Genomic DNA, 25,104 nt, shown 5'->3' on the forward strand with positions numbered 1-25,104 from the left:
GCAGCACAATACATAGTAACAAAATTTTGGAAGCAGTCCATATGTCCATCAACAGTTAATCAATACAGAAAATGTGGTATTTACACGCTATGCAGTAGTACTCTGCCATAAAGAAGTTGATTCACTTGTAGGAAAATGGATGAATCCAAGTAAAATGAATCAGACACATAAGCTTAAATATCACATGGTTTCTCTTATATGAGAAACCGAGAGTAAAAATGGAAAGCAAAGTGAAAGACAGATAATATGAAGTAGGGAGATAGTTCTTTCCCAAAAGCAGGGAGAATTAAGAGATGAAAAAAGGGGCAAGGAAGAGAGGTGTTTTAGGTACTTATCTCATTGCTGAAATAAAATATCCAACATCCAAAGTTAAAACAAGGAAGATTTATTTGGCTCACAGTTTGCAGTGGTTTCGGTCCATATTTGTTGTGTCCAAGGCAGGGTGGCAGAGAGGCATCACACAGGAGAAACAGTTCATACAGGGAGCAAAGCAGCTAAGTACCAAGCAGCAAGTGATGGGCCACCACAGCAAACCTATCTGTCCCTTGTATTTTATCCAGATTATCTGCCCTTAGGGTTGTAGCACTCACACCCAGAATAAGGCACCCTGGAGATATCCAGGATTATGCCAAACCAATGAACTAATTTAGTAGTCACACACCCCTGACCCTATCACACACTATAGATCCAGCCACCTCTGAAAAGCCCCACCTATGACCACATGAGGCTTGAGGGATGGGAGTGGGGGAATCTAGACACAGCCATAATAGGGGAAGAAAAAAGAAGTTGAGATATGCTATGTATGTGTAGCACAGGTATTACAGTGGAGGCTGGGAAATCACTTTTTTCCACCCACAAGAGTTTGGACAATACCCAAAGGCCAATGCTCCTTCCATTGTTCTAAGAAAAGGAGAAAGTAACCTAGACCCAGGAAATCCCTGAAGGCCCAGACCAGAACACATGTGATTAGATCTCCTGGCCTGACCCTCAACAACTTTTCCCCACTGGAGTCTTATTAATGGTTCACAAATATGGACTGCATCTCATGTTTATGAATTAATCATACTGAATTCTGGGATACAAATGAGCATTGTAAGCACCCAAGACAACTCAGTACTTTGCCAATCATTCTTGTTAATCTTGCCTAGAGACTCAATGAAAGGCACCCAGGCCGGAGTACACTTTTTTTAAAAATATGAAATCCTGCTTTATCTGTGTGCTTTGCTGTGATTCTTATTTCCATGTCACCCTGACACAGTTTTTCTGTACATGTCACATTATTGTCAACATGGACCTTCCCTGAGCACATCTTCCTGTAATTTTCAATCCATGGAGCTGCTTTTCATTTACCTTTGTATGTATATTTTGCAATTCATTGCTCATCATATACAAGAGCCTGGAATCTATCTGTTGGATCCACCATAAGGTAATACTATTATCAACTTCATAAAAGGAGTATAATCATTACATACTATGTATGTATATTTACAAAAAAATTAAAAGGACATGGAGGGGACAGAAGGAAAAGGAGATGAAAAGTAACTCCCACTAGGAATGTAAACATTATGTACTATATTCATCTGCTAACAAACTAAAATTTAAAAAGAGGGTAATGGGAAAACAATAAAATAGTCTTCATCTGTTGCTACTGTGTCACCTCCCGATTCATCTCGGACTCATACAGATTTGATGAATGAACAAATTAAAATTCTCCCACAGTGGCTGCCTCTATCCCTGCATTTTATTGGCAAGACTTCCTCAACAACACATTCTTACAATCTGACTCTTTCTGTAACTGACACTACTAACTGAAACTTTAAAAGTTATTTTTTTCTTCAGAGTCAAGTGGCTTCCAAATTTCCCCAAACCTAGAGTATAAATGGCTCCCCCAGCTCTCCTCCACCAAGAGCAATGGACAAAATATTCAGATCCTGGTGCTAAGAGGTCAAGCCCAATTTCATTCCATTAAGCAAGCAGGAAAGAGGTGTGGAATTAACAAGGGATGGAACTACCCTGAAAATATTTTGCCTCCTACACTGTTCCTTGTTTAAAAGACCTTGAACACAGCTGTATAAGGTAGGGTAGCAATATCAGGCAAATAAGTCTCTCCACTTCTCAGAGCTAGCTTTGCAAAAATCTTTTCCTTTTTATTCAAATATAAGGCATGCTTTGACTTGGTCAGCAGTAAACAGATGAACCTGAGTATATTGCCTGATAACAATACCTGTCAAGATTTATGTTCTAACATATCCATACTAACAATCAATAGCTAGGAAATTGTTAAGATTTGGCTTCCATATTTGTTTCAAAAGGTAATGCACAGAGATTCTGAGATGACAACTTGGGTCCACATTCAAATACTTTTGTTTTTATTTCTCTCACTCTATGGTAGACAATATATCATTGTTCAGGGAACAGAAAAATAATTTAAAATTTATGAAACATTTTGTATAATGAAAGGAATCAGGAAATGTAGGCTTTCAGCTGAATTACCAGTGCTTTTATATATTATGCTACAACGAATATAATTTAACTACTACATAATCATAATATCAGGGTGCAGGGTGTGAGTCTGTGTGCATGTGTATTCCATTGTTAAATCTCAGGTAGAAATGGGGCAGAGGAGCTGGGAGAAGGTAACTCTGGTATCTTGCTATAAAAAGAACCTAGTTGCTGCAGAGAAAATAGTTCTCTGCCCAGGTCTGAGGCAATGCTGGGACAGGGGTAGAAGGGTAGCAAAAGATGGACCATTGAAATTCACAACATTGAGGACACCCTGTTCAAAGAGACTCCAAGTCCAGCTCTAGATAAGATACAGCCCCTATCAGCTTTAAGCAGGCACAGAAAGTTTATAGACCATAATTTGAACATATGGCCACTATTAAGGTAAGTGTAATTGGAGAGAAAATCTGAAGATTATTTTAATGAAAATATGTAAAAAATTCGTGGATAAAATATTTAATGAACAAGCCAGGGATTTAGCTCAGTGGCATAAGCGCCTGCCTTGCAAGTGTGCAGTCATGAGTTCAATCCCTGGTACAAAAAAAATTAATAAATGAGAAGAAATTTAATGAAAATGCAATGGCAATTCTTTGGTACACTCATTTAAAAGGAAGAAATATATTTTGCCAACTGCAAAACAAAATGAACATTCCTTCTGAGTTTAAAAACCTAAGAGAACACACAAGGCATGGGGCATGTCTGTAATCCCAGCACTCCAAGAGGCTGAAGCAGGAGGATTCCAAGTTCAAGCTCAGTCTGGACAACTGGCCAACTTACCATTTTAATGAAAACTTGTCTCAAAATTTAAAAAAAGCACTCAGAGTTGGGCATGGTAGCACACATACCTATCATCCTAGCACTTAAAAGACTGAGGCAGAAAGATTGCTATGAGTTCAAAGCCAGCCTGGGTTAATAGTAAGTTCAAGGCCAGCCTGGTTAATAGTAAGCTCAAGGCCAGCCTGAACTAAATAGTGAGACCCTGTCTCAAAAAAAAGACCTGGGGATGTAGCTCCATGTAAGGGTCCTCAACCCTCATTACTGCCCTCCCACCAAAAAAACAAAACAAAATAAAACAAACCTGAGAGAACAACAACTGCTAAAAACTAGAGTCATAACTTTTAGCTCACAGCTAAAAGATGAACATGATAAAATGAAAAAAAAATATAACATGAGGAGCAAGGTCCCCTCACCTTTGACAGTGACAATGGATAGAGCAGGCTGAAGACCAAGAGTGCAGCAAAAGTGAAACTTTATTTCTAAGTTGTGCAAGAGCAAGTGCCAGCCCACCTCACAGGCAGGTACACTTGGGGTGGTTACAGCGCGCACAGTGGTCGGGGAGGGGCTCTGTATAGTCTTCCTGAATGTTGCCTAGATGTTATTAGGCCCAGTCCCTCTCCAAACTTCTTCTCAGTCTAAAGGCAAGTCATGAAGCCCCAGTGCAAACTGTGAATGATTTTCCTACCAAAGTAAGCACCCTAAGGGCATACTTTTTTGACTGCCCCTTCCTCAGTCACATCTGCAAGGCAGCAGGCAAATTCGTCTACTAGTAGCTTTCCAATCAGAGTTAAGTACTTTATCTTGAAAATGGACCAGTTTAAATTTCTACTTTTGACACAAGGAAATACAAATAAATGAAAATAATTAATGAAAAGGTGGCAATTTCAACAAAACTAATATACAAATAAATATCACAGAATTCAAGAAAGAAAAAAAGACAAAGTACCACATTAAAAGAAAACTATTTGTTATGGATTAAAAACTGCTGGTCAACTTAACGCCAGTGGAATTAAATCACCATGCTGCTGAGTGTAGAGATGTTTCACCTGAGGAAAGTTGCCAGCATAAATAAGAGACATGGAGAAGGAGAAAGCATTGGTGCGTTGAGGCTTTGAGGCATCGTGGGTTCTACAGGTTGCTGTTTGAGCCATTAGGTCCTCCTGGAGAAGCTCTGGTCCTCACATCGAGCATGGCTTCCTGGCTCTGGAGAGGAAGACGTGTGCCACTTGGTCTCCAGGATGAATTCATCATGCTGGCTTCCAGGGGTGTACTCGACCATGTTTATCATCAGAGGAACTTGGGGCCTCCTTGTCGCTGAGGATGGCTGTGATGCTTTTCAGGACAACACTGGTTCTTATTCGGAGTATGACTTCTTGGCTCCAGTGTAGTATCCTGAACCTACCAGCACAGCTCCTTCTTCCTGCTGGCATAGACTTTCTAGCTTCCACCGCTGACCTTTGGGCCTTCCCAGTATGGATCTGTAAAACAGACTGGCATGAGTTCTTATTGTGGGCTCTAGACCTGTAGCTGGACTATGGGAGGCACTGTCATGAGCTCTGGGTCTTCATCTGGACTCATGTGGGACACTGCTGTGGGATTCAGGCCCTTGGATAAATATTCTATGTCTTTAGTGTTGTGGATAGATATCTTGCATTTTCTTGTGTTAACTCTGGGTGACCATCATAAAAATAATATTATAAACTCCATGTCCTGATTGTAATTGTTCTCCTCACAACCCCTGACTACAACACTACTCTTTTTCCTTCTCCAAGCTGAAAAAGAGATGACACTTCAAATTGCAGGGGGACATAATGTACAACGCAGTGATTAGTGAAAAATTTAGGCACATTCTGATGAAATTTATATACTCCAAACATGAGGAAAAATTCATGTAAACTTCTCAAAGAGATCAAGTTCCAGATACTTACAAAGGAAACAGAATCACAACTGCTATAGTTCTCAAAACAATAGTATTAGCAGCTAGGGGAAAAAAAGATTAGAAACTTTCAAAAGAATAAAATTGTGATCCATAAATTCTATGCCTGATCTGAATATCATTTACATGGAAGTCACAGTTCCCTCTTATCAATAGGTTTCTTCCCCCTGCACTTGCCCCCCTATGCCTATAACCTAGTAAGCAATAAATATTTGGATACCTTGCAACTGTAGCTCCCATGTGATGTATCTTAACATGGATACGTGTCAAGGGAGGTCACAACAGGGTCAAAAATGGACAAGTTTAAAAGAAGGCAGAAGAGAACATTCTCAATATAAAAGTACCCAAAACCTGTATCACTTGTGTACTTTTTTATGAAGACATCTTTCAAGACACAACACCTTGGTCAAAAGAAAATTAATAATGAACTTGTTATAAGATAAAGAAATAATGAAAATCCATGGACCTAGTAAAATACATACATCTATCTGTTTGCTGGTGTTATGTGTAAGTAATTTAAGAAAAAGGGCCACACTCATCAAGACCAGGAACAGAAACCTTCAACATGCTGAGGAAATTGTCAGTCTAAACTTCCTTGTTCGACTGAATAATCTTTCATCAACTCAGTTAAACTAGAGATATTCTTTCTTTTTTCTGAAGCTAGTAAAATACAACAAAACAAGACAGAACAAAGCCAGTGAGACACTGCAATGAAACTGGTACAGAACTTTAGAGCAGGATACTGGGATAACAGTAATAAGTACCATAGTATATCTCGTTTTCTTCACAATAGCTGTCCATTCACTCAAGTACAGCAAAATCAAACCAAAAAAAGAATATTATAAAATCTATCAAAATAGAATATTGAATAGAGCAAAACAATTAATCAGAACAAAGTAAAACACTGAAAACAATATTTGTCTTCAAAGAGAAGATAGAAGGGAAATCCCCCGTATTTGCTATACTGCATACGATCATCCTCCCAAAATACTCAAAACCTCGTGCTTACCAGGCAGGCGCTTATGCCACTGAGCTAAATCCCTAGCTCATAAACTAAAGATATTCTAAGATACACAAAGACTGTTTCACAATCCACCAAGCTTAATGAAGGAATTTTGTATAAATGAATTTTGTATGAACTGCATAGGTGAACTATGCTGTTACAAATTTATGCCCCATGAATGAACATTAAGAGGAATGAAAATGAATCTAAAACTTTTCGAAGAAATGAAAAATTAACAAAGATATTAATAAACATCTAAACTGAAACATTCATAATTAGTTCTATCTAATTTAGAGTTTTAAAGAGATAAAATGAAAATACTACCAAACAATAATAAATAATTTTATGAAAGATGATCAAAGTTCAGTATCTTCTACTGTGCAGTAGGGGAAGATATTAAATTCAGACTTCATTAAATATAAATGAAAAACTCCAGAGGGAATTTTGAGAAAAAATCAGCATTTAATGTCTAACAATGAGAGGATGAACACAAACTGTTGGTACAGAGTATATGCAGAAGCCCAAATTTATGCCCCATGAAGCTGAGAATGGACTCAAGAACACAGGAGGAAGGCTAGGATACAGCTCAGTGGCACAAGTGCCTGCCTGGCAAGCACAGGATCGTGAGTTTGATTCCTGGTACCAAAAAAAAAAAAAAAAAAAAAAAAAGAATGCAGGAGGAAAGTTTATTACAGGAAAGCTCTCAAAAGCAGGCAGGGATCTAACAGTGGGTAGCCTAGGGTTTTTTGTACAAGAAAATAACTACATCTCCAACCACTCTAAGATAAGGGGGGGTGAACTATGCAGTTACAAGCAGGACAGTTTAACTAAAGGTAGATCTATAGAAACTCAGGGCAGGTAGCAAATGCACTTTTGAAGTATAAGTTATCCAAAATTACCATTTTAAGCAGAAAAAAGGCATCTCCTAAAAGGAGCTGGGGCACAGACCACATTCCCAGGCTTAATGTGCCAAGCGATCTTAATGTTTACGGTGGGACCCTTGCTTATCAAACTTCCAGAGCCATAGTTCTGGTCATCTTGTCTCCATCTTGGGAATTGGTTTTTGTTAGCATTTGGTCTCAGGCTTCATTTTATCTTGACCTCCAATGGGTCATTCAACTCCATCTTAGTCCCAGATTTTTCTTGTCTACATCTTAACTTTCCTGACCACTATAAGATTTGCCCCTCAGAAGAAGTGAACCTCACTACCCTTAGAGAAAGATTGGGAAGGACCACTCTAGCTTCCTGCTGGAGGGACTTGGTGTGACAGTTGACAGTCAGGAATGCCCTCCAGGATGTCTACCTAAGTGCCCTCAATAGATGTCAGATGTCATTTTTTTCCCAGTAGACAAATAGCCTTGAATCTGAAAGAGACAAAGCTTATTCAACAACTGGGTGCACAAGACCTAAGTAACAGCCCCAAGAGGATAAGTACCACAAAAACCAATATTTTCCTCCACAGCTGTGAGCTACTAATGGTTTCCCATTAGGAAGTTCATCCAAAGAACTTCAGGGCTTGATGAATGGTGTTGATCTGCTGGTGAAGATCTTGACGGTCTAAAGAGACATTGCTCAAAAAGTCAGAAATATACATACCCACAACACAAGAAACTTTCTGCATTTCATTAGTAAGATCCTGTACCTCGTTCCAGTCATCACCCTGGAGGGATATACCCATTAGGGGAGTCATGAGGTGCTAAATAAGTGAAGTAGCCCACAGATCCAGCATGCTTGTTGTTGTACCAACTCAGCATATTCTTGGGCCCATATCAAAAAAGAATTTAACTCCTGCTTCCCCCACTGGATAAGTGTGATCATGAAAACAACAAGAGGTAGAATCCTAGTTATTTATCTGAAAGTGTAACTTTTCTTTTGAATAGGAGCTATTAATCTTCCATTGGTTTACAGGACTATCCAGTTGGTAGATCATAAGACTGAAATGTTCCAAGATCCAAGGCCTTGAGTCAGGAGTAGTGTATCCAGGAATCTAAGCCAGTGACAGCCAAGAGAGTTGTTAGAATCACAGTATATGATGCTTCCCAAGTCAGCCCCAAGGAAAGAAAATAGGTCAGGTGTACTGTAATCCCAGCACTTGGGAAGCAGAGGCAGGAGGATCACAAGTTCAAGGACAGCTTTACTTAGCAAATTAAAGGTCAGCCTGAACTACATAGCAAGACCTTGTCTCAAAAAACAGAAAAAAAAAAAAAAAAGGCGGGAGGGGAAGGGTAAAGAAGAGGAAGAAAAGGAGGAAAGAGAATTAGAGATTTCATCAGCACCAAGTCTGGGTGGAATATGGGGTATTCTAGCTCTCTAGGTTGAGTTTGTTAACTGTGGCAGTTGGTCAGAATCAGAATTTTGCCAAGGCAATGTCCTTAGTCAAAGCATCTGTTTATCAACAAAAAGGTCGACAGCAGTCTCTCCCAATGTTTTACAAGAAACTACTGGCTGTCAAATAGTTTCTTTACTTCTATATTGCGGCATAAGCATGCAACACTAAGAAGGCATAATTTGAATCAATACAGATGCTGACTTTCTTCCCTTTACTGAGCTGCAAGTCACTGTCAGGGCTCCAAATTCTTCTGAGTATTTGTTCTAGGGAGAGGGAGGAGCTCTTAGGTGTCTCCTGGAGTTGCTACAGGATATCCTTCTCTTCTTGTTCTTAAATCTGGGTTTGTGAAGGATATGTCTACCAAATCTTCCTGACCAAACAGATGTGGAGGATTATCCACCTAAAGTCATGTGTCAGAGCAATTTTAGTTTCTTTCTCTGGTAAGAAAGTAGCTGGGTTCAAAGAGGAGCACATTGCTGTCTGAATACCTGGTCCTCCTGAGAGTAAGGTCTGATACTTGGAGAAGTAGGTTCCTTTTAAAAGAAGCCTGACACATTATTAGGGGTTAATATAGTAAGATTCTTGCTCAAGTCAATTTAGATGCCTCTGGCACAAGAAGAGCCACTGCTGCTACAGACCTACCTAAGACAAGCAGGCCATCCTTTTGCCAATTCATAACTCAGATACCTGACAAGCTGTTGGGCAGGTCCCTGACCCCCGGGTAAGCACTCCCAAGGCCATATCCCATCTCTTGTCAACACATAGATTGATATGGGAGTCCAATTAAGAGACTCAGAGTTGGGGCATTTAAAAGCACTTATTTAAGCCTTTGGAATGTAGTTTGTGAGTCAGGATCCCAAATTAAAACATGGGTATCTGTCTTCTAGGTTTCCTTTACTAGTTGATAAAGGGACTATACTATTCCACTATATTCTTCTACCCAAAGGCAACAAAAGTTTGTAATTCCTAGGAACCTCTGTTGTTTCAGGGTCTTGGGCTGTGGGAAGAAGAGTAATTCACTCTCCCCCTAAACTCCGTGTTCCCTTGAATATGCGAAGTGTGGAATATTTTACTTCAGGCCTGCAATGTTGTGCCTTGGACCTGGAGACTTTACATACTGAGTCTACCAGAAAATTTAGAAGGATTCTGGTGTCCTAACTAGAGATTTCCAAAGGAGTATGTACCAGAATATTGTCTACATACTGTAAAAGTGTAACTTGAGAAACTTTGAAATAGTGCAAATTACTTGAAAGCACCTGTCCAAAAGGGCAAGACTGTCTCTGAACTCTTGAAGTAGCTCAGTTTAAGTCAGTAGAGAGGCCTAGTCATCGGGATCTTCAATGGTGAAAAGAAATTGAGAGTCACGATGCAAAGGAATACAGAAAAATACATATTTTAAATTTAATACTGAGAGCCAACAGATCTTTGAGGATCTGGGAAAGGAGGGTATACAAATTAGGCACCACTATGTGCATCAGTATCATTGATTTATTTATTAATCAGAGATACTGCAGTAGTTTCCAATCCTCATTGGGTTTATGAACTTCTAAATTTGGGGTATTACAGGGTTGTTGCAGGGCATGAGCAGACTATGCAAATCTTGGAAACAGTCTATATGTCTATCAAGAGAAGAATGCATAAAGAAAAAGTGGCATTTTATGCACAATGGAGTAATACTCTGCCATAAAAAATAAATGAAAATAATTTATAGGAAAATAGGTGCATCTTGAGTCCATAATATTAAGTGAAGTAAATCAGACACACAAGCTTAAATATTGTCTAGTTCCTCTTAGATGAGAAACCCAACACATATAGTGAAAATAAAAACCAAAAAATCAAAAAAAAAAAAAACAGAACCAAAAAAAGTTACTCCAATCCAGCATGATCATTGTATGTGCACCTTGGTTTACTATAATCCTCTCATATGTTTCATATGTTTTTGTTCTGTTCCTTTGTGTATGAATCTGTGTTTATCTAATTAGATGATAAGGACTTATAAAATAAATGAATCTGATGCTGACAAAAAAAGTGAAGAAATTCATGTCCACCAAACCAACCCTAGAAAGACTACTGAAATACATACTAGATAGAAATAAAAATCACTGCAATTTCCAGAACAACAGAAAGAAACCAACAGACAGGGCAAGCAATTAAAAAAGGGTGAAAAGCAGAAAAACAACAGCAGGAAAATAACATGACAAGGTTGAGCCAGTATGTATCAGTTATATCCATCAATGTAAATGGCCTCAATTCACCTATTAAAAGAAATAGATTGACAGAATGGATTAAGAAACAGGATCCAACAATATGCTGTATACAAGAAACACATCTGACACAAAGGAAACTCATAGTCTAAAAGTCAAAGGATGGAAAACAATATTCCATGTGACAGGAACCCAGAAAAAAGCAGGTGTAGCTATTCTATTTGCAGACAATGTGAACTTCAAATCAAAAACGGTCAAAAGAGATAAAGAAGATCACCACATACTTGTCAAGGGAATAATTCAAGAAGAGCTAACAATCATAAACATATATGCACCAAACACAGGAGCACCCAATTATATAAGACAAATACTAATTGATATGAAAAACAAAATAAGCAACAACACAACTGTAATAGGGGACCTTAATACCCCTTGTCACAAACAGATACATCAACTAGACAAAAAAATCAGCCAAGAGTGCTGGGGATTTAGCTCAGTGGTATAAGCACCTACCTGGTGAGCACTAGGTTGTAAGTTTGATTCCAGGTACAAAAAAAAAAAAAAAAAAACAGCAAAGAAATAACAAAACTGAGTCAAACCTGTAAGCAAATGGACTTAGTAGGCGTTTATAGACTGTTCCACCCAACCACATCAGAATACACATTCTTCTCACTGTGCACAGGACATTCTCCAAAACAGACCATATAACAGCCCCCAGAACATTCTTAACTAAGTGTAAAGGGAAGTATCCCATGCATATTATCTGACCATGGTGTACTGAAACTGAAAATTAATGGCAAAAGAAATTGCAAAACCTACACAAATACATGGAAATTAAATAACAACCTCTTGGAACAATCGACGGGTTACAGATAAAATTAAAGAAATTAAGCAATACCTACAATGCAATGAAAACGCAGATACAACACATGGAAACCTTTGGGACACAATGAAAGTGGTCCTAAAAAGGAAATATACAGCAATAAATTGTCACATCAAGAAAACAGAACGAGTACAAATAAATAACCTAATGCTACATCTCAACCTTCTAGAAAAATAAGAGCAAGTAAAACTAATAAAAGAGAAGAAATTATAAAGATCAGAGCAGAAATTAATGCAATTGAGACTAAAAAAAACCATATAAAGAATTAATGATCAAAGAGCTGGTTTTTTGAGAGAATAAACAAAATTGATAAACCTCTAATAAACCTTACCAAGAAAAAGAAAGAAAAACACTCAAACTCACACAATAAGGACTGAAAAGAGACAAATTACTATAAATTCAAAAGATCATGAACACCTGCTTTGAAAAACTTTACTCACATAGGGCAGAAAACACAGAGGAAATGGACAGATTTCTAGAAATGTATGAGCTACCAAAGCTGACTCAAGAAGGTCTAAAAATTTTGAATAACCCAATACCAGCTATTGAAATGGAAAAAATGATTAAAAATTACCCACAAAGAAAAACTCAGGCCCTGATAGATTCACAGCTGAATTCTACAAAAATTTAAAGATTTAATGCCAATACTCCTCAAACTCTTCAATGAAATTGAAAGGGAAGCAATTCTCCTTAACTCATTCCTGGAAGCAGGTATTACTCTCATACCAAACCAGAGAAAGACCCAACCAAAAAGAACTATAGGCCAGTCTCACTAATGAACATTGATGCAAAGATTCTCAATAAAATACTGGCAAATAGCACACAGCAAATCATCAAGACGATTATACATCATAACCAAGTGGGATTTATCCCAGGAATATAGGGCTAGTTTAACATACACAAATCAATAAATGTAATACACTCCATCAACAGAGCCAAAGACAAAAATCACATGATCATCTCAATAGATTCAGAAAAAGCTTTTGATAAAGTCCACACTTGTTCATGATAAAAACCCTACAGAAACTCAAAATAGATGTATCTACCTCAATCCAATAAAGGGCATCTATGACAAACCAACAGCCAACATTATCCTAAATGGACAAAAACTGAAAGCTTTCACTCTAAATCAGGAGCAAGACAAGGATGTCCATTATCACCACTCCTATTCAATACAGTTCTGGAAACATTAGCCAGAGCAATCAGACAAGAGAGAGAAATAAAAGGAATAGAGATACGAAAGGAAGAAGTTAAATTATCACTATTTGCAGATGACATGATACTCTACATAGAAGACCCCAAAAATTCCATTAAAAGACTACTATAGTCAATAAACAAATTCAGCAGTATAGCTGGGTACCAAGTCAACATGCAAAAATCAATATCATTACTGTACACAAACAAAAAACTCACTGAGAGAGAAATTATGGGAAATCTCACCTTTCACAATAGCATCTAAAAAAATGAAATGCCTAGGAATCAACCTAACCAAGAATGTAAAAGACCTATATGCTGAAAATTATACTATGCTAAAAAAGGACATTAAATAGGACATTTAGAAATTGGAAGATATTCCTTATTCTTAGTTAGAAAGAACCAACATTGTGAAAATGGTCATATTCCCAAAACTGTTATATAGATTTAAATCAAAATACCATTAACATACTTCATAGATCTAGAGAAAACACTCCTAAAATTCATTTGGAAACAGAAGAAACCTAGAAGAGCAAAGTCAGTTCTGGGCAACAAAGGCAAGGCAAGAGGCATCTCAATTCTTGACTTGAAATTACACTACCAAGCTACAGTGATAAAATCAGCATGGTACTGGTAAAGAAACAGACCTGAGGATCAATAGAACAGCTTAGAAGATACAAACACAACTACAAAGACACTCATCCACCTTATATTTGCAAAGGGGCTAAACATGTTCACTGGAAGAAGGATAGCCTCTTCAATAAACGGTGTTAGGAAAATTGGCTTTCCACATGCCAAAGACTGAAACTAGAACCATGTTTATCACCATGCACTCAAGTCAAAATGGATCAAAGATCTAAATATTAAAACAGAAACACCAAGTCTACTGGAAGACAAGGTAGGAAGAAATCTTGGAGACATAGGGGTAGGCAAAGAGTTCATGAACAAAACACAAACCCCATGGGAAGTACTTCAAAGAATCAACAACTGGGATCTCATCTTATTAAAATGGTTTTGCACTTCAAAAGAAACCACCAACAAAGTGAAAAGAAAACCACAGCATAGGAAAGAATTTTACCCAGCAGTCCCTCAGACAAAGGACATATAGCCAGAACATACAAAAAATTGAAAAACATCAAATCCCCCAAATTCAAAGACCCTCTTCAAAAATGAGCATCTGAGATGGCACACATTTCTTAGGTGAATACATGAATAAATGTTCACCATCACTGGTCATTCAAGAAATGCAAATTAAAACAGCATTGAGATTTCATCTCACTCCAGAAAGAATGGCTGCCATCAAGAAATCAACTGATAACTAATGTTGGCAGGGATGTAGGGAAAAGGGAACACTTCTCCACTGTTGGTGGGAGTGTAGACTGGTGTAGCCACTATGGAGATCAGTATGGAGTCTCCTTAAAAAGTAGGATTAGAAGTTCCATTCAATCCAGCTATTCCTCTCCTGGGTATTTTCCCAGAAAAACTGAAAAGATTATGTCATGATGATATAGGTGCACCATGTTTGTAGCAGTACAATTTGTAATAACTAAATCTTGAAAACAACCAAAGTGCCCATCAACCACAGAATGGATGAAAGAGATGTGGTATTGTTATACAATGGAATATTACTCAGCTATAAAAAGGATGACCTTGAGGCTTTTGTAGGTAAATGGAGGCAACTTGAGAATATCCTCATGAGTGAAATAAATCAGACTCACATTTATAAATATTGTATTGTCTCTCTAGTGTAAATATTGTATTTTTTTACAATATTGTATTGTATTGTATTGTAAAATATTGTATTGTCTCTCTAGTGTAGTGTCTCTCTAGTGGTAATAATAAACTGAAAGAGTAATTAGATCCAAAATGTATAATAGATATTGTAACAATGAAAGAGAAAGAACAACTTGTAGGGATACACATATAACTGAATATATGTTTAAATGTACAAGATAGATAACCTTACTACTAAGTTGTTAATAGTTTATCAAACAGAATAATTTGTGCTGTCATTGTTTGCCTGTTCATTTTTTATGCTTTGATTTTGTAACCTGAACAAGTTCTAAGATAACAATATGTAATTTATCAACAAGTGATTTCTTACTGTTATTTTTTTTTGAAACTCTGTATTATTTCTAAACTTATTCTGTTTTTCTTTTTTCTCTAAATCAAAAAAAAAGACAGGAAAAAAATATCAGAAAATGGGGGTAAAAGGGAAGGGGAGGAGAATCAAGATGTATTATTGACATGTACCAATTCTGCACAGTGAATGCAGTCATTATGCAAAACTTAAAAATTAAAGGCCAGTAAATAATATTAAATAGCAAAAAAAAATATTGTAATAGACCTGCACCTTAAACGGTAAGAGCAATCAGCTGTTGTACCAGCCAGCCCACTATCCATTCAAACTTCCTTTAATAACAAGGATGAACACAAAAATAGACCTAAGTCTGGAAGAGATAAAAGATCTCAAATGGGTATCTTTACCCAAAAAAATCCCAAATAAGCCCCCAAATGTTAAAAGATATACTCATTGCCCCACACTGATTTCACACAATGCTGACAAATGGAATCAAGGATGCACAAAGTAGGAAAAAATTTATTATAGGATAGCTCCTAAAAGCAGGTAGGGATCCAAAAATGGGTAGCCACAGTGACTGTTTGTCTAGGGATTTTTATATAAAAAAATTACCACATCTCGGATCACTCTGAGCCAAGCTGAGTTGAACTGTGGAATTACAACCGGGATAGTTCAACTAGAGGCAGACCTATCGAAACTCACAGCACATAGCAAGTATACTTTTGTAAGCACTATTAAATGTAACTTACCACTAACCCCCGAGCCCAGCCGCACCTAGCCATCTCCTGCAGAGGAGGAGCTGGGCGGATCCGGAGTCCCTGCAGAAGCCCGTTCCTTTGTCTGAAGGACTGAATACTTCTGCAAGCAGAGAGGCATCGCAGCTTCCTGAGGCACCTCAGCCTGTGGTGAGTGCCCAGCACAGTCTGCCCAAATCTCAGACTGTTCCGGACCCCCCAGGCTTCTGGGTGCAGAGAAGTGGAACAGTGGGTTAGAGGCCACTACAGCTGCCCCCCCCCCCCCCCCCGGCTACACTTGGAAGTCTGCTGAGCTCCTGACGGATGGGCGGGCCTACACTAACCCCCGAGCCCAGCCGCACCTAGCCATCTCCTGCAGAGGAGGAGCTGGGCGGATCCGGAGTCCCTGCAGAAGCCCGTTCCTTTGTCTGAAGGACTGAATACTTCTGCAAGCAGGGAGGCATCGCAGCTTCCTGAGGCACCTCAGCCTGTGGTGAGTGCCCAGCACAGTCTGCCCAAATCTCAGACTGTTCCGGACCCCCCAGGCTTCTGGGTGCAGTGAAGTGGAGCAGTGGGTTAGAGGCCACTACAGCTGCCTCCCCATCGCCCCCCCCCCCCCCGCTACACTTGGAAGTCTGCTGAGCTCCTGACGGATGGGCGGGCCTACACTAACCCCCGAGCCCAGCCGCGCCTAGCCATCTGCCTGCAGAGGAGGAGCTGGGCGGATCTGGAGTGCCTGCAGAAGTCCCTTCCTTTGCCTAGAGGACTGTGGATATCTCTGCAAGCAGGGAGGGATCACAGGCTCCTGAGGCACTGTGGCCTGTGGAGAGCACCCTAACCCGGCTGCAATTGAAGAGCTGTGGATCTTCCAAGGGGCAGGTGGGCGCACAGTGTCCCTGAGGCCCAGCTTGTCTGGAACTGCGGAGTTCTGAGCAGGCAGAGGAGGGACACTGGTTCTGCAGGCCCAATGGCTTGGGGTAGTGCGGTGTCAGAGGCTCAGTAGCTCCAAGCATAGAAGGGGATTTTCAACAGATCCTGAGGAAGCTTTCAAATAACACTTGAAACACAGAAATATACAAAATGACAAAACGAAAGACCAAATTACAACCTCAAACCTCCAGCCCATCTCAGGAAACCCTAGGAGCAATGTATATAGAAGAAAATATATCCCATCCACCTCATATATCGGACATAATAGCTACTGAAGTTGACAAACAACTCCAGGAAGCTTTAAAGAAATTCAAACTCGAAATAATCTCCCAGATAAAAGAAGAAATGATAAAAGAAATGAAAGAGATTCTAAATATATCTAAAGAAAACACAGATAAAAAATTGGAGGAACTAAACAAAAAGATAGAATCCCTAGACGAGCAATATAAGAAACAAACAGAATACATAATGCAGATGCACAGAGATATACAGGAAATAAAAAACTCCACTGAAAGTTGTAAAAACCGCCTTAATGAAAGTGAAGATAGAATTTCAGACCTTGAAGACATGATTGCAGCTAGTGAACAGGAAAGGAAAGATCTCTTGAAAATAACAAGGAATCAGGAAACAACAATTCAACAACTGCAAGACGATGCAAAGAAGAATAACATAAGAATGATAGGGATTAATGAAAGAGAGGGAGACAACATAAAGGATGTCAAGAGGATATTTAGAGAAGTAATAGCTGAAAATTTCCCAAGCATGAGATCAGAAACTGACATCAAGATCAGTGAAGCATATAGAACTCCAAACACTCATAACCAAAATAAAACTACACCCAGACATATAATAATCACCATCCCAGAAATCCAACACAAGAATAGATTACTAAAAGCTGTCAGAGAGAAAAGACAGATCACTTATAAAGGAAAACCTATCAGAATCACAGCAGACTTCTCAGCACAAACGATAAAGTCAAGAAGAGCATGGAGTGAAATATTCCAGATCCTAAAGCAAAATGATTTCCAACCAAGACTGATATATCCTGCAAAACTATCATTCAAAATAGATGGTGCAATATGATACTTCCATGACAAAGAACAGCTGAAGAACTTCATGAACACCAAACCGACCCTGCAAAAAATATTGAAAGACAGTTTAGATACACAAAGGAAAAAACCACTAAGCAAAGCAAATAATTAAACAGAACAGAAAGATAAAGATGCAACAGCAGAGAGATAACATTCCTACAATTAACCAGCATTTAACAGTAATAACCATTAATGTAAATGGTCTCAATGCACCAATCAAAAGAAACAGACTAGCAGAATGGATCAAGAAACAAAATCCAACCATATGCTGTTTACAGGAAACCCATCTAACCCAGAAGGATACTCACAGACTGAAAGTCAAAGGATGGAAAACAATTCTTCATGCAGCAGGAATCCAGAAAAAGGCAGGAGTAGCCATTCTGTTTGCAGACAACGTGAACTTTAAACCAACAATGACCATAAAGGACAAAGAAGGTCACTACATACTTGTAAGGGGAAAACTCCAAGAGGAAGAGATAACTATCTTAAATATATACGCACCAAACTCCAGAGCACCAAGTTATATAAAACAATTATTAACAGAAATGAAAACTCAAATTATCAGTAACACAATTGTAACAGGAGACCTTAATACGCCATTGACACCAAGGGACAGATCAACCAGACAGAAAATGAGCAAAGAAATAACAGAACTGAATCATACCTGTGAACAAATGGGTTTGATAGACATATACAGGATGTTCCACCCAACAACATCAGAATACACATTCTTCTCAGCAGTACATGGATCATTTTCTAAAATAGACCATATATTAGCTCACAGAACATATTTAAGCAAATGCAAAAGAGTTGAAATCATCCCTTGCATGTTATCGGATCATAGCGCTCTGAAATTAGAAATTAATGATAAAAGATACTGCAAAAATCCCACAAACACATGGAAACTGAATAACACACTCTTGAGTAATCAGTGGGTCACAGAGGAAATTAAAGATGAAATCAAACAATACCTAAAAGAAAATGAAAATACAGATACAACTTACCGGAATCTGTGGGATGCAATGAAAGCCGTCCTGAGAGGAAAATTTATTGCACTGAGTTCCCACATCAGGAAAACAGAACGAATACAAATAAATAACTTGATGCTACACCTCAAACAGCTAGAAAAAGAAGAGCAAGTCAAGCCCAAAGCCAAAAGAAGAGAGGAAATTATAAAAATCAGAGCAGAAATCAATGCAATAGAGACTAAGAAAACAATCCAAAGAATCAACAAATCAAAGAGTTGGTTCTTTGAAAGAATAAATAAAATCGATAAGCCCCTAGCCAACCTTATTAAAAAAAGGGAAGAAAAAGCTCAAATTCATGCAATAAGAAATGAAAAAGGAGAAATCACTACAGACCCAATAGAAATACAGAAGATCATCAACACCTACTTCGAAAACCTCTACTCTCAAAAGTTTGATAACACAGAAGAAATAGACAGATTCTTAGAAGCATATGAAGTGCCAAAGCTAGATCAAGAGGATGTAAAACTGTTGAATAACCCAATCTCTGTCACTGAAATTGAAAATGTAATTAAGTCCTTACCCACCAAGAAGAGCCCAGGCCCAGATGGATTCACTGCAGAATTCTACAAGAAATACAAAGAAGACCTAATGCCGACACTCCTCAAACTGTTCAATGAAATTGAAAGGGAAGCAATCCTTCCTAAGTCGTTCCTGGAAGCAAATATTACTCTAGTACCAAAACCTGAGAAAGACCCAACTAAAAAAGAGAACTATAGACCGATCTCCCTAATGAACACAGATGCAAAAATCCTCAATAAAATATTGGCAAATAGGATCCAGCAAATCAACAAGAAGATTATACACCATGACCAAGTGGGATTCATCCCAGGAATGCAAGGATGGTTCAACATACGCAAATCAATAAATGTAATCCACCATATCAATAAAGCCAAAAATAAGAATCACATGATCATTTCTATAGATGCAGAAAAAGCCTTCGATAAGGTCCAACATTTATTCATGATAAAAACTCTACAGAAAATTGGAATAGATGGTCTTTACCTCAATATAATAAAGGCCATTTATGACAAACCAACAGCCAGCATCATTCTAAATGGCCAAAAATTGAAAGCCTTTACTTTAAAATCAGGCACAAGACAAGGATGTCCTTTATCACCACTCCTATTTAATATAGTACTGGAAGTACTAGCCAGAGCAATTAGGCAAGAAAGAGAAATAAAAGGGGTAAAGATAGGAAAAGAAGAAGTTAAGATGTCGTTGTTTGCAGACGACATGATACTCTACATAGAAGACCCCCTAAGCTCCATTGAAAGACTCTTAGATACAATAAATAAATTCAGTAATGTGGCTGGATACAAAATCAATACTCAGAAATCAATAGCATTCCTATACTCAAACAACAAAATCACAGAGAGGGAAATAAGAGAAACTGGACTATTCACATTAGCAAGCAAAAAAATGAAATATTTAGGAATTACTCTTACGAAAGAAGTGAAAGACTTATACAGTGAAAACTATAATACACTGAAAAAGGAAATTGAAGATGATCTCAGAAAATGGAAAGACATCCCTTGCTCATGGATAGGAAGAACAAACATTGTGAAGATGGCCATTCTCCCAAAACTCTTATACAGATTCAATGCAATCCCAATAGAAATACCATCAACATACCTTATAGATCTAGAGAAATCACTCCTAAATTTCATCTGGAACCAGAAGAGACCTAGAATCGCAAAGGCAATTCTAAGCAGCAAAGGCAAAGCAGGAGGCATCACAATCCCTGACTTGAAATTATACTACAAAGCAACAGTAGTAAAATCAACATGGTATTGGAATCAAAACAGAGACGAAGATCAATGGAATAGATTAGAAGATACAACCACAACTACAAACACACTCAACCACCTTATCTTTGATAAAGGAGCCAAGCAGGTTCACTGGAAGAACGATAGTCTCTTTAATAAATGGTGCTGGAAAAACTGGCTCTCCATTTGCCGAAAACTAAAGCTAGACCCATGTCTATCACCATGTACTAAATTAAAATCTAAATGGGTCAAAGATCTGAATATTAAAACAGAAACACTAAATCTATTGGAAGACAAAGTGGGTAGAAACCTTGGAGACATAGGAGTAGGTAGAGAATTCATGAACAGGACTCAAACCGCACGGGAAACACTTCCCAGAATCAATAACTGGGACCACATCTTATTAAAAAGTTTCTGCATGTCAAAAGAAATCTCCAGCATAGTGAAAAGAAAACCCACAAACTGGGAAAAGATTTTAGTGAACTCTCTCTCAGACAAGGGACTCTTGTCTAAAACATATAAAGAATTAAAAAAACTCAGACCTCCAAAATTCAAAGATCCAATCCAAAAATGGGCATCTGAGATGAATACGCAATTCTCAGATGAAGAAATGCAAATGGCAAATAAATATATGAAAACATGCTCATCATCATTGGTCATCAGAGAAATGCAAATTAAAACCACACTGAGATTCCATCTCACTCCTGAAAGAATGGCCAGGATCAAGAAAACCAACAACAACAAATGCTGGAGAGGATGTGGGGAAAAAGGAACTCTCCTGCACTGTTGGTGGGAGTGTAGACTGGTACAGCCTTTGTGGAGATCTGTCTGGAGGTTTCTCAAAAAGTTGGGATTGGAAATCCCATTTATTCCAGCTATTCCACTTCTAGGCATATTCCCAGAAGAACTGAAAGCATCATACCACAGTGATTTATGTGCACCTATGTTTATAGCAGCACAATTTGTAATCGCCAGATCTTGGAAACAACCCAAGTGTCCATCAACTGAGGAATGGATAAAAAAGTTGTGGTATTTCTATACAATGGAATATTATTCAGCTATAAAGAAGGATCACATTGAGATATTTATCAATAAATGGGCGCAGCTTGAGACCATACTCATAAGTGAAATAAATCAATCTCGCATGTATGAATACCGAATAGTTTCCCTAATGTAAGTAATGATTCAAATATATGAAAATATGTGGCAATCATGATTCCCCATTATGTGGCCTTGAAGCCTTATAAAATTTTCACTTATTAATTAGAAAGGCTTTATTCCGGGCTTCTTGATATGGAAATATTTGAAGCTATAGTATATGAAGTTTTATCCAAATATCTCAAGGAAAAAGACAAACACTATGGTAACTATTATTCTTTAAAAAAATTATTTAGTTATTTCTTATGTTTATTTTAATTAAGGGAAAAATTTAAAAAATTAGGATATATAATAGTAACTCTTTGCGATTTCCTATTAACTTGTTTTGAAGTCCTGTAATGCTCCCACGATCTTGTTTTGACTGATTAGACTCTGTTCCATTCTGTGGGATAGTGTCAGGTCTGAGGGTATAGGCAACTACTTTGAAGGCAGTAAGATTCACTGAGATGCCTATTCTGGTTTGACTATTGTCTCCTTTGGAAGTCCTGTAATGTTTACAATGTCTAGGTTTTATTGGTCTTGTTCTCTACTGTTTTGTCCAACTTTATAATATCTAATGAGATAGACAAATCTTTTTAAGGAAACAGGAGACAACGTTGATAACTATTGTTAATAACCGTATACTCTGTTCTACATCATGTGCTAAGTCTATCCTTGGTTTTCACTGACAGCTTTGTTCTGCCATATTTGACTTTATTCTCCCCCCCCCCAAAAAGTAATAAGAACTAAGGAGTAATAAAATCTAAAATGTGTAAATTTTGTTGTAAAAAGAGAGGAAGGGAAAAAAAGAGCTCTAACGGATATAACAGCAAGTGTGTATAGGGATGTTGAATAGCTGACTATATTAATGTTTTTGGATCATTGAACACAGCTGTTTGTAGTCTCTCTGTTTGAATGTCTACTTTGTATTCTTTGATACTGTGATTTGAGCAACTATTTCCAAGATGATAATATGTAATCTATTAACAGGTGATTTCTTACTGTTATGCTTTTTTTTGTAGTTCTGTATTATATGTAACCTTACACTGCTTTGTTTTGTTTTGTGTTTTTCTCTTTTTCCTCTTAAATAAATAAAAAAAAAATGTAACTTACCTAAAATGCTAGTACATGTAGAAAAAAGAAACTTCTTGAAAGGGACAGGGCTAGAGTCTTGGTAGCACTGGTCTTCCATTACCTTATTCATCATATTCCTGGGTTAAATGGGCCAGATGGATCTTGCTAATGTTTAGAACTTTGCTTGTTAGACGACCAGAGCCCTAGCCCTGGCCCTCATGTCTCCATCTTAGGACCTAGTTTTTGCTAACTCTTGGTCCCAGGGTTTGTTTTATCTTGATCTCCACTGGTTCATTGTGAATTGGGCCTACCTTTTCCCTAGCTTCCTATCTTAAACTTCATACCCACTACCATTCAAAATAAATAAAGCAGAAATAAGAACAAAACAAGTGGAAAGATAGTTAAAACAAATCCAAGCATCCTAAATTTCAGTGAATATTAGTGTTTAAACATTCCAGTTAAAACAGAGATTGTCAGAAAGATTTTTAAATCTACTGCTTACAACAAACACAGCTAAAAGATAGAGACAGAAAAGTTAAAAAGAGAAAAAACAAGTTTCAGGACAACAGAGAAAATCTAAACAGCATAAATCAAAAACATGCAGGATAGCCGGGCGTGGTGGCACACTCCTGTAATCCCAGCGCTCGGGAGGCTGAGGCAGGAGGATCACTGCAAGTTCAAGACCAGCCTGGGCCACAAAGTGAGCCCAAGGCTAGCATAGTGAGACTCTGTCTCAAAAAGACAAAAAAAAAAAAAAAATGCAGGAAGCAATAAAACATACTAGCAGTAAACATTGTCTCAAATGTTTATATATTAAAAAAACTGAAAATTTGTGAACTTAGATTGAAGGTTTTTAAAAATCTAATTTGAAGGAAAATTAAAGAACATAAATTAGTAAGAAAAAAACATACATTAGTATCAATTAAATAAAAACTGGATCTTTGCAAAAAACTAATAGAAAATCTCCTGATAACATTGATCAACAAAAAAATAGTGAAGACAAAACAATATTCAGAATAAGATAACAGACATAACTGCAAATGAAGAGCAGAAATTATTTTAAGACTTTAAAGGGGTGGGGTTATACAGCACACATTTTGCCAAAATTTTTGGAAGTCAAAGGGTTTCATCTTTTAAGATGGAGACAGAACATGGCAGACAGATAGCAGCAGCTACGCAGGCTCTCTCTGAGACCCAGCTTAGAATCCAGGAATGGTGCAGAGGGAGGAATCCTAACCAAGAGGAGATATACCCTACTACCCAAGAACAAACTGGGCTGAGACATACCAACTGGGAATGCAATCCTGGTGCTATAACAGGAACAGATAAAGCCTGAGTGTGGAAGCTGGAGCCCGCGCCATTGAAAGCCGCGATTTGGGTTTCCTGCCGCCACGGATGCATCTGAATTGGCTCGGCAGGGAGAGAGACGCGCAAAAGCGCTGAGAACCGGAATTGGTGAACGGAGTTAAGAGCTGGGCAGGTGGGGAGCCATGCATCGACCTCCGGTGAGTGAGGGAAACTGGGACTCTCCCACAGTCTAGGAGGTGCCAACAGAGGACATTCTGGGAGGGGGCAGACTTGCTGAAATAGGGAGCTATAGTGACTTCAGTCACATATCCCCCTCTCAAGTGGGATTGGTGAGCAGTCTAGCCTACGTGACGCTGCTGGCTGAGACCCAGTAGGCTAGCACAGTAGGCTAGCCCAGATCGCAGCGCCTGAAGGTGCACCCAAGCGGTGAGGCCTTTCGGTAGGTTGACCTGGTGGGGCGGGCCGCACATAGACTGCCTGGTCCATAACTCCCTGGGGCGCTGCAGTGGGCAGGAACATCTAACTGGCGCAATTCAGTCAGACTGTGGCTGACAGGAAAGGAAGCTGGGCCTCCTATATACGCTTGCATATATAAGGAACAAAGAATATGGGAAGAGGGAGCAACAAGAAAGGCTCCTCGGCCCCCAATCCTGATAAACAGGCAATAGCAGACACGCCACCAACAGACATAAAAGGCTATCTCCAGAGCCTCATAGATGAGTTCAGGAATGAAGTTATTAATGACCTGAAGCAAGACATAAGCAGAATAGTCAGAGAAATGCTAAGCACCACCAAAGAAAAAGCAGATGGTGGAATGGAAGAACAGAAAAAGAGGGGAGAATTATTTGATGGAGAAAATAAAGAACACATAGACTACATGAAGCAGGTTCAAAGAGATTACCAGGAAACTAAAAACTATCGAAAACTTGCATAACAGCTTGAAAGAAACTAAGGACAGATTATCTGAACTGGAGATTTGTAATATGGGAGCATGAAATGAAAAACTTCTTAAAAATAACAAAAAAAAACCAGCAACAATACAAAAACTAGAAGATGATAAGAGGATCTATAACTTAAAAATTAAGAACATAAGAGAAGAAGTGGGGACACAAACAAATGGACTACAAA

At 38.3% G+C, this 25,104-nt stretch overlaps 1 long non-coding RNA gene across 1 annotated transcript; it reads right to left on the reverse strand.

The window, feature by feature from the left end:
- Positions 1-3,734: 3,734 nt before the first annotated feature.
- LOC134477890 (uncharacterized) lies at positions 3,735-16,163 on the reverse strand. The gene is made up of 2 exons (XR_010050159.1): positions 15,658-16,163; positions 3,735-4,757 (listed from the first exon to the last, which is right to left on the reverse strand). It is a non-coding gene; the product is annotated as an uncharacterized LOC134477890 (long non-coding RNA).
- Between the last annotated feature and the right edge of the window lie 8,941 nt (positions 16,164-25,104).

This window comes from Cavia porcellus, unplaced genomic scaffold, assembly GCF_034190915.1.
Source record: "Cavia porcellus strain 051 isolate PalLab524CR breed Dunkin Hartley unplaced genomic scaffold, mCavPor4.1 scaffold_10, whole genome shotgun sequence".
NCBI lineage: Eukaryota > Metazoa > Chordata > Mammalia > Rodentia > Caviidae > Cavia > Cavia porcellus.